This window comes from Gorilla gorilla, chromosome 12, assembly GCF_029281585.2.
Source record: "Gorilla gorilla gorilla isolate KB3781 chromosome 12, NHGRI_mGorGor1-v2.1_pri, whole genome shotgun sequence".
Classification (NCBI taxonomy): Eukaryota; Metazoa; Chordata; class Mammalia; order Primates; family Hominidae; genus Gorilla; species Gorilla gorilla.
The window spans coordinates 117,947,812-117,963,709 of record NC_073236.2 but is presented as its reverse complement, the minus strand read 5'-3'; the positions used below and the strand labels follow the sequence as shown (position 1 = coordinate 117,963,709).

At 37.8% G+C, this 15,898-nt stretch overlaps 1 long non-coding RNA gene across 1 annotated transcript in view; it reads left to right on the top strand.

Annotated features, from left to right (window-relative positions):
- The window catches only part of LOC129531804 (uncharacterized), an 84,073-nt gene extending 68,517 nt beyond the window's left edge, over nt 1–15,556 (top strand). Inside the window, exons 4-6 of the long non-coding RNA XR_008677215.1 lie at nt 5,813–5,912; nt 10,490–10,682; nt 15,001–15,556. This is a non-coding gene — a long non-coding RNA (uncharacterized lncRNA). The remainder of the gene's footprint in view (nt 1–5,812; nt 5,913–10,489; nt 10,683–15,000) is intronic.
- Nucleotides 15,557–15,898: the final 342 nt, after the last annotated feature.

Sequence of the window (15,898 nt, the reverse complement as noted above, 5' to 3'; positions counted from 1 at the left end):
TCCTTGCCTTATCTGTTCTACACCTGGCCTTTAACACTCATAAGTCATGCTTTTTGTATAAATATTTCTCTCCCCTCTCCAGCTCATGAGGTTTTTTTTTTAAGTCTGACATTAAATTCTATGCCATATCCCCTGGTCTTTACAACATATTTTCCTTAGAGATATGACTATCTGATTCCCCTACTCCCCCAAAAAAGTCCCCAAGAGTGGATTTAACGCTGCTTCTCTCAGGAATCCTCTTAGTACTCTATAAAGATATGATAGATATAAAATTAGCCATGCATTTAAATTTAAAGCACACCAATACTTAAATGTACATTCAGACTTATAGCATCCGTGGTCCAATCCGCGGGAGTATTGGCTTTTCTAGAGGCAATCTCAGAAGGCTTCCAGACTGATTTTGATAGAGATGAAGAGCCCAGCCTCACACAATAGCAAGAATCAAATGGGAAATTTGTGAAATAAGATGCCTTCCTGAGATTTATGTCACGCTGTTCCTGTCTCTACAGAATCCACAGATTTCTTCATATATTACAGAACTGTGCTTTCACTCTCTCATAAAAACTAAGGCAGAGAACATTTCAGAAAGAGACATGTGCAGTGTGTATTGGTTCCTAAGTTGTCTGAGAGCTTAGGAAGTCAGAGAATGGTCTCAGTTTAATCAGACCAACTTTTTTCATCACCCTTTCAAATAATTGGATGTATCTGGTGGTTGCGGGGGCCCCAAGAATGTCAAAGTCTAGCAAAACCTGATCAGCTTTACAGAGTTCTTCAGTACCTCTCAGACTAACTACAAATAATTTTCCATTTATCTGAACCTGGTGACAATATCAAATCACATTATGTTCATGTGGAAAGTAATTGAAAGGTAACTCTTTAGCTCTGAATTCAGAAGTTGGTAAAAAGTCTAATATTTTCAAAAGCTGTATCATTTTGAGAAAGTGAAGAAAATTGCATTTTTCTATCTTTCAAAAGAATCTAACAGCATCGTTTATTGTATTTGTAAGTTATCTGGGCCGTGCTGCTATGATGTTAAAGGAACAGATTAAGAACACAAGGTTGAGAGATACAATGTGGCAGATTTCAAACAGGACAGCTGAGTACAGTATTACTTTTTTTTTTTTTTCTTCCAAGGGTTGACATAGTAGGAGAAATACATAGACTGGTAAATGCAACTGGAAAAAGAAGGTCAAGTAAAACAGCATTTCATCTGAACAATGGTTAGGGATCCATTCTTTTACTAATCCATCCATTACCTCATTTTTTTAAGTGTTTTATTAAGCAACCTTTGTTTTAGGAACTGAGCAAGCAGCAGGAACAAGGCAGATAAAGTCCCTGAGCTCATAGTGTCCAGCGAATAAAGAAAGAATGTATCTGGTCGTCTCGTTCCCCAGGAATTAATGAGGAAGCACCAGATGTCACTAGAATGGGAATGTCTTTGGGGAAAAGGCAAAATTGTTGACTTCTCTGAGGGCACTTTCATTTTTCTACTTGTGTACTTGTTTTATCTTTCATAGAAAAAATGGGAGCTCCTCAAGAATAGGTTCTGTATTGCAGCAGTCCCCAACCTTTTTGGCACCAGGGAACAGTCTCATGGAAGGCAAGTTTTCCATGGACTGGCTGGGAGCATGGCAGGGAGGTGGGGGTGGATGGTTTCAGGATGAAACTGTCGCACCTTAGATCCCCAGGCATTAGATTGTCCTAAGGAGCATGCAACCTAGATCCCTCACATGCGCAGTTCACAATAGGGTTCATGCTCCCGTGAGATTCTAATGCTGCCGCTGCTCTGACAGGAGGCAGAGCTCAGGCAGGCAGTAATGCTTGCTCACCTCCTGCAGTACGGCCCGGTTCCTAACAGGCCACAAACCAGTACCAATCTGTGGCCCTGGGGTTGGGTACCCCTGCTATATTGGATCCATTTCATTATTATCTTAGCTCCTGGCCCAGTTCCCTGCCTTGCGAGCCGCAAACACCTGCACCCATTAAAGACATTTGACTATTATATATTTTTTGTATTTCTTAGAGTATATATTCAATAAACATTAATGCAAGATTGTTATTTCATGTCTTTCTCATATTCCTATAATTAATTGGCTCTACTTTTTCACCACTCACGTATTTCAGAATTCCTTGACCTCTGTATCTCATACTGACCATTGTGTGACCATTTCCAGAGTCTTCCCTTCAGGCATTGCTCTGCCTTGTCCTGTGTGATTACTTCTTGCTCCTCCTGTACTTCTATAAACTACGACTTAGCTATCTTTGTGTCTTTCTAATTGTTTACTTTTTCTCTGTTGTATTTGATGCTCCTGTTCAACTGCATTCAGTTCAATGCAATTCAATCCAGTTTAATTAATAAATATTTGAACAATTGCTATGTACTGGATACAGTCACCACCTCTGTTTGGAATGCTCTAAAATTCAGTCCTCTGCTCTGTGATGGATCTAATCCACAATTGTTTATTGAACATCATCTCCTGGGTGACTTGTCATCTCCCCATTCTCAGCACTTCTACAATTAAATTTATCCTTTCACTTTAAAAATAAGGGCCTATCAACTTCTTAGGTGAAGGTGATGAACATTATTTAAGCAAGCAGTGTACAAATCATGTTGTATTTAAATATTTCTTCAAAAATCTCCTTAAGTAAAACAATTTTATTTCACATGTGACTTACACCAACCACAAAGTGCTCTTAACTTGCTTTATCATTGTTATAATCTCTTCCACTGCAAGATGTACAGCATATATGGCTAGATTACAAAGATGAGTCAACTGTAATGACACTCCACTCCTACAGAAGCTCTTGTAGATCCCTCAGTGTGGGGTACAATAGCTTGGGGTGCAATACCTTTACCATCTTTGTCTTATTTACACTACTGCTATACATACGTTCTACATTCCAGAGAAAGTAGAGGTCTTCCTGATTGCTATGTGAGTTCTTGCTTCTGATTTTATCTTCACCTGTTCTCCTCCTTCAGTGTGCTTACCACTGTCATTCTGGGTATTAAAATTTCCACCTTTCCACCTTTTAGGCCCTACTTTAAATCACATATTATTAAGGATTATATACTATGGTGAAAAATAAATTTTAAAAGGGAAATAAAGAGCATGGTTTTTAGAAACATTGAGACTTGGATTAAATTTTAGATCTACCACTTTTCATGCTATGTGATTACTGAGCAATTGCTTAAAATTGTGACATTGCTCTGTGGGGAACAAATTCCTTATATTCAAAATGAGGATAATATCTACCTTGAACTTGAGTTAAGAAGGTGATTATATAGCACTACTTGATTGAGATAAATGTGAAGATACACAAGGGATGCTGGGTTTCAACTATCTTGGAATTTAGGAAATTATTATTAAAAATTTAGGATGAAATTTAAACATTCAGAGCACAATTGTGATCCTGGGAAAGAACGATTCATCTAGACAGAAAAAAAGTAGACATTTTCACCATGACTTGATACGTTCGTAAACAAGTTGGCAGGTCATAAAACTCTCTATTTTTACCCCCCGAGATCCCTTACTACATGGGAGTAATTTCCGAAGTTTCCAGGGCCATTTCATTCCCGAAAACCTCTTCCTCCTACCCTCTAACATGAACGTCACCTTATACATTTAGTCTGGAACCGAAATTCCAAGTTAAAATCATGGCAAATGGCTAAAATGGCTAGGCGGTGGCCCTTAAATGATTTGTAAAAAGTGATGAATTCTGTTGGTTTTAGATTTTGACATGTTACTTCTAGAAAAGGACTTCTAAATACATATTCTTTAGGTTTACTTACATACACTAATTTTTTTTAAGCATACAAACAAAACCAGATAGAACAGTTTCCATCAGGATGACAAGACACTGCAAATTTGCTAAACAGTTATACCTATCCACTGACCCTCCAGACAATGATCTTAGAAGCTGGACAAGATAAAAAGACTGAGTCAAATCCATGCTCCTACTTAACCATGTACCGCCAAATATTAACCACAGATTTACCTCTTTCAATTAAATGACTAAATTTAAAAATAAGTACCTAAGAAAATATTTGACAACATAAAATTATACTGAGATTCTAAAGGATAATCTGGCCTTAAAAATCTTTACTCAAGGAAGCAAAGGAATCTTAGCATCATGTTAGTTTCTCAATAAAACTAAAACATGTACCTGTGTAAACACACATACGCACACACACATACGCTTACATACACATACACACACACACACGCACACACATACATGCACGCACATACACAATAAACAAAATCATATAAGTAGGAGAGCTGAAAGCATCCATATTGCCCAGTTTATCCAAATTCAGTAATTTGACTGTACTATAGGCCTCTACTGGGTTTGAAGCTGTTATAAAGCTTGGATTTTCTCAACTTTATATAAAAAAGAGTGTTCTTGTTGGTATTTGGCAATTTTCTATGTTTTGATCCCTCTGAAAATTTATCCCAACCACTCTCTCTCTTCCAGAATTTCCTAAAAGTTTGTGCTTTGTACCCTTTCTTACTTTCTATTATTTATATAAAAGTATTATTTCTGCAATTTCAGTTAACTTTTAGTGCAGAGAAAAGTAAAAAAAAAAAAAAAAGGGCTCAGTTTACAGTCTTGATCCAACTCCTCTGTTGTATGTTAGTTTTATATGCAAGAAAACAATGTTACTCTTAAAATATAGCAATAATTAAAAATAAATTAAGAAGGTAGTCATGTTAAAAAAACAGCTAAGTAGAACAGCTCACTTCTCAGTGATGATCAATATAATGAGGCATTTCTGTGCCATGAAAAAACAACAACTTGTAGAAAATTCCTTTTGAGACTCACATTATAAATTACTTAATTTTTTACAATTTGTTTTTCTCCTACTCTATGCTACTCTTAAAAACGAACTGTGGGTTTTAAAAAAACCATTTCTAATAACATAGTAACTGTGTGTGACTCTCTTCCCTGGGTATGGGGGGTCAACCTTTAATTTAAATATCAAGCATTTATTGTGCCACAATTGAAGAGACAGTAAGTAGCAAAATATCAGTTCTCATACAGTATTTTAAATCCATTCCAAAGTGAGAAGAACTATAGTGCTAATATTATTTGCAAAACCTTTGCCAAATAAGATTAAAGTGTAAACCATATTAACGCATTTGATGTGTACTGTAGCTAAATATACCATGTCTATAGAAAATGTTGCATCCTCTGCCTCCCAATAATAAAAGCACATAGCAGGTGTTATTGTTCGGTCCCAGATATATAAAGACAACTAGGAATAAGCACACCCTTACCTGACACTTAAGCTTAGCACATTGTCACTACAGATTGTAGTTACTTGTGTACATGTATATGCATGTATATGTGTATATACATTATACACATGTAAATGTATCCTTGCCTTGTTCACCTTTCATTAAAATAAGCATAATAGGCCAAATAGTGTCTGTCCGTACTAAACTCCATTTCTACCCCTTGTTCTCTGTTCTGTATTGAGGAGGTTGGAAAACTAAAAATGACATTCTTTGGACTCCTTTTCCAGTTAGATTCTGATTAGTCCCCATCAGCAGAAGCAGCAGAAAAAGGATGGAAAAATTGGGGCTCAAACAGCATTTGTAGGTGGGGTTGATGCACTAGTTCTATTTTCTCTCTTTTGCTTCTCTAGTCCTAGAAGAAGGGTTTCAGATACTTGCCCCACTTTCTGATCTCTGGATTGTACCATTTCCTAGTGTTTCCTGTAACCCTTTCTAAGAATTTCAAACAGAAGAAAATTTGGTACAGAAATATATCTAAAAATTGTTAAAGTGGTTTCTATATTTTTGACCAGATCCTGGCTGATGGATATAATGAAGGCATGAAATATACTAGTTGAACAAGGAAATGAACTTGAACCAAATTGTGAAGGTCTCTGCAGTGAAATATTAAAGGTACAGATTAAAGCTTTCTCAGCAGTGTCCATTCCACTTAATCTTCTTGAAGCACAACTTAACTGCTTTGTTGTAGCTGTCAGTCCTAGAGACCAAGTGGTAGAGGGGATAGATAGCTTATCTTCACTCTCACCACCTAATTACACCTCCTTCAACTGATTTCTTGGGCACACAACCTCTCAAACATTGCTTTTGTTACGACCCTGATACTGCTTACTTCTATGCCTATAACAGATGTGGCCTTTACGTGGCCTTCTTATCACCAAAAAAGCTTGAAGGATATGGACAAAAGTGATACGCCCTTTGAGTTAGTATCTGCTAAAAGCAGGACTGGTTTCAGATGAGATGTCATATTTGTCATGTGCAGCATTGCCTGCCTGATCCACTTTGTCATACTACTTCTTCTAGTATGTGTCATATTATGTTAGGTCATGCCATCAGAGATAACAACAAGACATGCTATTACTAGAACAGGAACACATTGTTGCCATAGATTCAGAAAGCTCTGGTTCTTATATAGTCACCAGAGACACATGAGCTGGATCTTGTAGCAGAAAGTCCTGCGCCACCGAACAAAATATGCATCTTATTTTTTCCAAAAAAAAAAAAAAAGTCAATAGACTTGAAGAAATCATGAGGGTAGTATCCTGGGGAAAACAACCCCATCAGTGTTGAATTCTGAGCTCCAGTGCCTCTTTACATTCAGCTCTTGCCTCACAGCAATGGCAGTCATTTGGGATAAATTGTGCCTTGATGCTGTGGCACCAGACAGATTTGAAGGAGCATCTTTATACCTTTCAAAACGATCTTCCATTTAAATAGATAAGATGGTCTGGGTCTCGCCACTTTGATTCATATTTAGAATCAGAACAGATTTCTCTTTCAGTTGCCTGTGGAAGACACATTTCTCCAAATCAATGTCTGGAATTGCTAAATAAATTTCAAAGAATAGATTTTTTTTTCTGACCTTATTTGAATGTCTAGACATTTGTGGATTATTGAATCTAAACCGTCTAAAACACCAGGCCCATATTTTCCCCAACCAAATTTAACCTGTAGATTAAGAACACAATTATGAATTGTAAAGTCAGAGCTTCTGGGCCAGGCTTGTTGGAGAACTGAGAAGTAGAAACAAAATAAATGATCACTTAAAAACCTTCTGACATGATGGAGAAAAAAAAAAAAGGGGCATAGACAATCACTGAGCAATTTATTGATGCTGATATTAGGGCAGGAAGAGTACAAAGGAGGGAAAGGGAAAGTCTAAGAAAGTTAATGTAATTGGAAAAGGGCTCATTAAACCTATTCACAGATAACACATATTTACCTAAAACATGTTTCACATTTAGAGGCTACTCACCAGGTTTTTTTCATTTGAAATTCAAACTATTGTAAGCCTGTTATATTCTATTAGTAATTGCTATTAGATGGTAACTTAAAGAACAATTACAGGATGGTCCATAGGAGGAGGCTGTTATCAGCACACCTGGAAATGGTAAAAGGGATTCCTTCCCCATTTGTTCCTTGCAAGGAGCAAATTGCTGTAGGGACAGTCCAGTGGGAGGGGCCTCTTGAAGGGGCGAAAGTCCCAGCCTGTTGAATACCTTCACAGATTATTTCCCATTTTTAACAAGTATCTCCCTTATCATGCGAAAAAAAAATGTGATTTTCCTTCTACCCATATTTAACCATCGTATTTGTGCATATGATTGCAGCTCTGCTGAAAGGACTTGGGAGTGAGCTGCCAGGCTACAAGGGATTGAATCGAAAGCCCCCTAACGGTTAAAGTGTCCATTAGTTTCTCTACACTTAGCATCCATCAGAGAGAAGACGGGCTGGGAGCCCCGGGCGAATTTCTAACTAGCCTAATGAGGAGAGAGATTCTGGGAGCAAAAAAAGTTCATTTGCTGAATTTCCAGCAAGAAGTCACTTCAATATTGCTTCTAGGAAACACTGACAGGCTTTGTTGGTAAGAAATCATTATGCTGAGAGAGAAATGGGATATTGTTATATGACGTTTTTAAAGAAAATTCATTTTGATAGATGTCTAACTGTGCATTCAATTATATTTCCTTCTCTTTCTTAAAAATAGATGTCAGGTAATTGTACTCAAGTTCTGTAAGCTGAAAAGTGTTATCCTTTCCTTCCAGTTATTAAAATTTCTTTATCAATATGTGTCTTTCTTGTCTTAATCCTTTGACTATGGGGGGCCCTCAATGGAAATACATGGAGTTCTCCCCTCCTTGCCTGTGGATGTGTGCATGCCTTCCTGAAGAATTAGTAAGGACTGTTTTTTTTTCTTTTTTTTTTTTGGTAAAAACTGACTTCTTCTGTATTTAAATTCTGTAGGTTCCATGCTCCCAAAAATTGTTCTTAAAAATCTATATGCATGACCATTTGCTAGACACAAGCCCTTGTAGTTATACAATCACAAGTCAGCATTATTCACCATGATGCCTCACTATTTCCTAACTATGTATCCTGCCATTTGGGAATGAGCCTTTTGAAGCTTTTTTTTTTTTTTTTTTTTTTTGAGATGAAGTGAAGTGTTGCTTTGTTATCCAGCCTAGAGTTCAATGGTGCGATCTTGGCTCACTGCAACACCCACCTCCCAAATTCAAGCGATTCTCCTGCCTCAGCCTCCCAAATAGCTGGAATTACAGGCACATGCCACCCCACCTGGCTAATTTTTGTATTTTTAGTAGAGACACGGTTTCACCATGTTGGCCAGGCTGGTCTCGAATGCCTGACCTCAGGTGATCCACCTGCCTCACCCTCCCAAAGTGCTGAGATTACAGGGATGATCCACCGTGCCTAGCCCTTGTGAAGCTTTTAACAATGACCAACCTGATGTTCAAAGGATTTATCCCCTTCAAGATACCCTCTTACTCCCAGCAGATTCATCATTCTAAAATATAGCTTTGCAAATGATACACACCTGCATCTGAAACATCTAAACCTCCAGTGGCTATGCATCCCTCATCTGGAACAACCCACTTCTCGTTCTGATTATCCAGTTGCCAGCAATGTTACCCTCATGTTCCTGATCAACCAGACACCTACTCTTGGAGTCATCTTCATTCACCTTCCCATTTCTCCTCACAATCATCAGAGCCACTCACTATATTCCAACTCATATATGTGAAGTCAATCAGAATTTTCCCTTCACAATATTGGTCTTATGTGCTCATGCTTCTCCATGGCAATTGCCATTTAATTAATTCAGACTCAGAAATTTTGCCTTGACTATTTTCATAGCCCATTATTTGCTTGCCTTATTCCAAATAATTTCACAGATGGACAGCCATATACATTTTGCTAAGATTAATTTCAACCACATTCCAATCAAACATTCCATGACTCTCTCACTGTGTACTGGAAACATACATCTTAGCATTTAACACTTTCCAAAATATCATTGACACCTGCATTCCAGAATTTACCTAGTACTTTTACATCAATGTATGATGATAAGTTCTCACAAATTATAACTATGCACTGCCATTGTTGTGTCCCACACTGTTTTATATTTGTACCTCCACTCATATTCTCCACTTCAAGTGGAATGTCCTGTCTCCACTATCACCGCCATCAAAATATTAATCTGCTTTGAGACTTCTTTTCAAATTCCAATCATTTCATGAAGCCTTTGCTGATACACCAACCAAGCAAGATTTCTTACTTCTCTGAGAAACAGCACTAATAGCACTTTGTGGGCATGTCAAGTAGAGGAAAATGAAGAGTAACAGTAGGTCTTAGTTTCCACAACGGCGAGATTTCTAAACTCTTTCTTTCCAATTCTCACTCTTTGTGAACAAACGGTCTGTTGCATAATAGAGGACAGAAAAAGCATCACTTCAGAATGTCTTTATCAAGGGGAATGAGATCTCAAAAAAGGCTTTAGCGCCTTGGAGAGAAAACCGAGTGAGTTATCAGATCAAGCTAACTCAGCCTAGCTATTTCCCAACTTTCAATATGAAATTATATAGAAATGATGGGCAATTTGGGGCTTTCATTTAGGAAAGCTGTGGCACTAGGATTAAAATGTAGCAGGCAGGCTATTTCCAGAATTGAGTTAACTTTAACTCATTTCCAACCTTCCCATATAAAAATAACAGACTGACTACTAACCTATACTTTTATGTTCATTGTCCTATTTGGCAATACCTCTGTAAAGATTTTTAAGAAACCAGAGAACAGAGACTGTGGCTGACTTATCTCTATGTTCTAAGTCATCAAGAAGAGATAAGTAAAGATATTTGATAAATATTTACTAAATTAAGGTCTCCCCTGTCAGGCTACCCCTTAAATATTAAGTATTACTAACAATTTACAGTGCACATCTTTGGTAAATAATGTGGCATTCCCTTTTATTTATATGGTACATGCAAACATCTTAACATAACATTAATTCCTCAAGCTCAAGGTGTAAAGTGCATTCTTCCATTATTGTAGTATATGTCTCCACATATAGTGCCACAATGCCTAGCACAAAACAGAGATGGATCGGCTCAAGAAAGCTTATTTGATGTTTCAATATAGTAAAAAAAAATGCTGTTTTTTAAATCTATTTTCAGATTAGCAAGCTAAACAGAGAAAAAGATAACACTCAAGAAGCTGCCTATATGTAAGAGATTCTTTTGAGAACTTTCAAATGGCTCCTTTCTACAAAAGACCTGGGAATACTTAACCCCCCACCACTAGCACACTCAAAGCTCAAGGCAAATGCATTTTCAAGATTGACAGGGTCTTGGACTCTGAAAGTCTTTGGTGAGTATTGCGCTGCAAGTCTTAGTATTCTACCAAATGGGTAAGTACACTATTTTCTGAAAATATTTCAAAAGACAACATTTTTCTCATGTTTCCACTACAACCACCCACCCTCCTTCTTTACTGGCTCTCCTAATAATTCTTCCAACCCAGCAGTAATGCACCATGGAATCAGGTGAATGGTATCAGTAGCTTCCTCCCTTCTTTATCATTGGCACTATCTAATGCACAGTTTCTTTCCTGATGCCATCTGCCAATAAGCCCAAATAAGTCATCTTTCATCTCTCCAGAAACCACAGGCTGCTTTATTTAAATGCTATTCTAGATTTTAATTTTAACAAAAGGAATTAAAGTGCAGAGATAACTGCTTCCAGAAATACTAGCCACTAGTTATACTGTCTCTCCTTTACCAAAAGGAGACACTTACATATGCACATACGCACCCCAAACTGAGTTCCGAAAAGCCATTCACTGGGGGTGCAATGAGTTCCTTCACGTGTTTTTAGTGAGATTGACTGATCTACTCAAAGTTCTTTCAATACTTACTCTACAAAGCAATTTGTTTAAAACCCAGGGAGATTCAGGGGGTTGGTTGATCAGGGACCACAAGACTTACAGCTCCAATATTATTCAGTATTTTAAATTACACAAAGGACTGCTGCTTTTAATCTCTGGGTGGACTGTGACTGAGCTGAAGAGAATCTGTTTTTGGGTTCACTTCCAGGATGTCGGTAATCTCTGTCTTGTTGAATATTTGTTTTTCCTTTTTTTCTGCTTAATATATTGCTTGGTTTCTAGAAGTGTTCTCTGATGTCAAGTGTTCATAGCAGAGAGATCCCAATTATTTGGCTTCAATGTACAGTCAAGAGAGTCCTGTCAACTCTCATTAAATCCTTCAGTCTTATCTTTTAGTCAATATATTGAGCCTCCTCTAGATGCTATCCTTGTTATAGATTTTAATCATCTTGATTAGATGATTCTTCTGTTACAAAGTTCTATATGGGTTAGTACAATCACACAGTAATGACAAGTCTTATAAATTTACATGACATTTCCTAGGTTTTTAAGTTCTTTAGCACACATCAGGCATTTTTCCATCAGCACAACCATGTGAGATAAAGCAGTTGATACTTTTCTTCAAGTAAGTAGACAAAGGATCCGAAAAATAAAGGAACTTGCTCTAGAAACCATGGATAATAAGGGATATTTAAAATGCAACCGCCAGAGCTTACATATGAGACTTTAGTAAACTAAAATGAATACACATCAAATGAAAATGATATAATATCATATGTAAAAATAAACAAAGTTGGTTTAAGAATATATTCACCAATACCTCATGAGTGAAGCTTGTATGACTAGCAGTACTTAAACTAGTACTGCTAGGAGAGACGAAAAAATATCACATGAAAAAAGCAGACCTTGGGGATTAAAAAAAAAAAAAACACTAAGAGAAGAGATGTTTTGTTTTCAGTTATTGCCAGACTCCAGATCTAATAGTGCATTAGTTCATCTGGTCCTTTATAGCTAAATGACATTCCGCACTCATTAGAAGATATGCAGATTTTTATTAGAGTTTTTCATTACTACACAAACTGACCAATTTCTTGACATTTTGACTAATTAACAAGAAAGTTGTTTATAAAAATGGAAGATTCTGTGTCCCATTGTCAAAACATCAGCATTTTGAACTAGGGAAGACATGTAACATTGAGATCATGTGTTATGAAAAATATAAAATATATCCCAGTATTTGAGGAAAACGCTGGCTTCATCAGTCTGTGTCAGGGAATTAATTTTCAGTCATACATCCCTGCTGATACATCTGAAACCTGAGAAAGTCCAATTTCCTTCCTTCATATGTGTCTAATAGAGTATGAATAGTTCAAGTGTCTGAGGGAAATCAGAGGCCGAGCTAGAGACTCACTTTCTCAGTAACAAGGAGGACAGTGGCTTCAACCTGCTGCTGACAGAGGGGCTTGCATCTTCCATGCCCCAGGAAAGGTTTTCACACCTGGGTGAGGTGCAAATTGCAGTCAGAAGAGAAGGGCCCAATGGAAATAGGATGGACTACTGGGCACAGGATGGCTTTCTGCCTACCCTTTCTCCTCTGCAAACCAGAGAAAGGGCAAAATTCTGTGGGTTTCTAGGGGAGGAACCTGGAGCTACAGCTCTTTGTTGACTAATCTCCTTCTCTTTTCCCTCCTGGGAGAGCTCCAGACACACGAATAGGTCCAAAGGTACAAAAACTTCCATTTAGGACTATGGAAGGCAACAGGAGAGAGGAGGTAATCAATTTGTGGTCCATCCCAAATTCCCTTTCAGCTAGCGACCTAAGAGAGTGGGATGGGGAGCCTCACCTGATGCATTGGTAATTCCAGACAATGCACACTTGAGAGTCAGATATAAAGTGGTCATCCATTCCTGAGTCCTAAATGAGCATTTGCTGTGCATTCTGCTCAGAGCTCATGTATTGTGTAACAGTGAGCATAAAAACCACTGTTTTTAAAGTATGCTGTATTTATGAAAATTATTGAACAATGATAGGGTTCACATCATAACAGTGACTTATTTTCCATTTAGTATTGAGAAATGATTCACAAGGTGTGGTCCTGGGACCAGCAATATGAGCATCACTTTGGAACTTGTTAGAAATACAAATTCTTAGGCCCACCCCAGACAACGTGAATCAGAAACTCAGGATGGAGCCCAGTTTTCTGTATTTTAGCAAGCCCTCCAGGGGATTCTGATACACACTAAAGTTTAAAAGTGATGAGCATTTATGAATCTGCACTTACGTTCTTTGTATTTCCAATGCATTTACATGTCATTGTATTTTCTATGAATGTGAAATCAAAGAATGCCTTAGAAGCAACCATCATAAAAAAATTTACAAACACTAATAATGCAACTACAAAAAAGAAGTCACCTTTATGTAGTAATTAATTTATTGCAAATTGATAGTCTTTTAGAAAAAGACCAGGGATTAAATCCCAGGCTTGCCATTACACTGTGCCTGTGGACATGTTTCTTACCTTTTTCCAGTCTCGGGTTTCCTTATCTATACTGTACTCATAATCAAAGTGTTTCCATTATAGGATTGTTTTGAGGGTGAAAATGTAAATACACTTAAAGATATAGTTTGTGTTTAATGTACATATACCTATGAATATTATCACATAGTTTTTGCATGAATCTGTGTAACAGTAAAAAAGTGAACATCATAGGTGAAGCATCTTATGTTTAAAGGGTAAATTTTGACCACATGCATATAGAGATTGAGAATTATCCACAATTAGTATATATATCCACTCAGATCTATTATATAAAATGGTATCTTGGCTGGGCAAAATCTAAGCTCAGATACTTCTGACAAGTGAAGTAGGACTATGCCACTTAAATCATTTATACCATCGATTGCGGTTATCTAGGGGCACCAGGGGGCACCAGGGACCAGATTTCAGGGAGCAACAATGCAGGTCCCAAAAGGAAACTCATTACCAAGGAAGTCAGGAAGACCAAATCTCTTGGGCCAAACTAAGTAACAAAGCCATGCATTGTAAATTTATTACCTCATACCAGAACTTATTCTGATCTCTTCAGTGGGCTGTGTGTACCCAGGAGGAGGGAGCTAGGTGTGGCCATTGGAAAAGCTGTGTTTCTTAATGCTGTGATACTTTGGAGTGCAAGGAACTTTGCTCTGATTCACATCTGAGCTTAGCCGAAACACACTATTCTACTCACTTCCTGAAATCAGTGCTATAATGAAGTGTGGCAGGGCATGTGGGTGTCTAGAGGCAGCAATGATGAGGAATGCAGAATTCTGACCTACCTGAGTGTCCCCAGCATGACTTGGTGTCCCTAGCTTGCTGGGATCATCAGACATGAACACCATGCCACCACTACAATTCTCTTCAGTTTAGGCAACTCTTCTATGGAACCCTAGCTACAAGTAATAATGAAAGACTATTTTTTTTCCCCTTTGCCTGGGTAGTCAAAGTTTTATCTTATACCAATGTTCATTTGTAGTGTGTCTTCATTATCAACTTAGGATATTTTTTGGGAAATGTGAAAGTACAAAAATAATGTGAGGTACAAACCCACAGCAGTACTTTGGAAGTCCGCTTAAGATATGAAGCTTAAGTTACAGCAGTGGATAATAACCAGAGGGCACATCTTTGCTTTGGAGAATACTTGAAAGTCTTGTGGGGAGGTAACCTTATAAAAGCTTGGATTTTGTAGTAAAGCAGTTGGGGACTTGGGAACAATGAATATCAGGTGTAAATGGTGATGGATCTATTTCTGTTTTCTCCATTAGGACCCGAGAAAAATCGTATTATCTAAGAGTGCAGTTATTCTGACACAGACTGACATCAGGTGCCCGTGACATGAAACACGGAAGAGAATAATAGCATCTACCTTATAGGAAGACATACTATATTCTGGACCACATATCTGATAATTCTTACAGCCCTTTGAAGATAATCATAACTAGAATATTATCTTATTTTGTAGCTCATAGATGTCAGAAGACTAGCTCATAATTTTATTGCAGATCATAGCAGAACCAAGATTTGAACTCAGACCTGTCTCATTCCACAACTCATTTTCCTTGAAGTCAATAGACGCCACTGATCTCTAAATACCTACAAAAGGGGCTCGGAGGTGGAGAGGGGATGTCTGAGGAGCCTTAGGACTACCACCCAATGTTCTGTCTTTAGATAGAGATGCTATCACCAATCTCTCACACATACTCCTCCTCATCTCATTTCTGTTCGTGTACTTGGTTCTCAGTGTAAGATTTTGTTAGAAGAAAGAGGCATGTTGGTAAAATAAGAAATAATATATCAAAAATAAAATAAAATTGTTTGAAAGTCTCTGCAGTGCTTTAACAATGAAAGAAGTATCTATGCACACTTTTTGTAGTTTGCTAAATACATAATTGATTAAGTTAGAAGACTATGTAGAGCTGAGGCGGGCAGATCACTAGGTCAGGAATTTGAGAACAGCCTGGCCAACATGGTGAAACCCCTTCTCTACTAAAAATACAAAAATTAGCCGGGCGTGGTGGCAGGCGCCTGTAATCCCAGCTACTTGGGACGGTGAGGCAGGAGAATTGCTTGAACCTGGGAGGCGGGGGTTGCAGTGAGCCAAGATCATGCCACTGCATTACAGCCTGGGTGACAGAGCAAGACTCTGTCCCAGAAAAAAAAAAT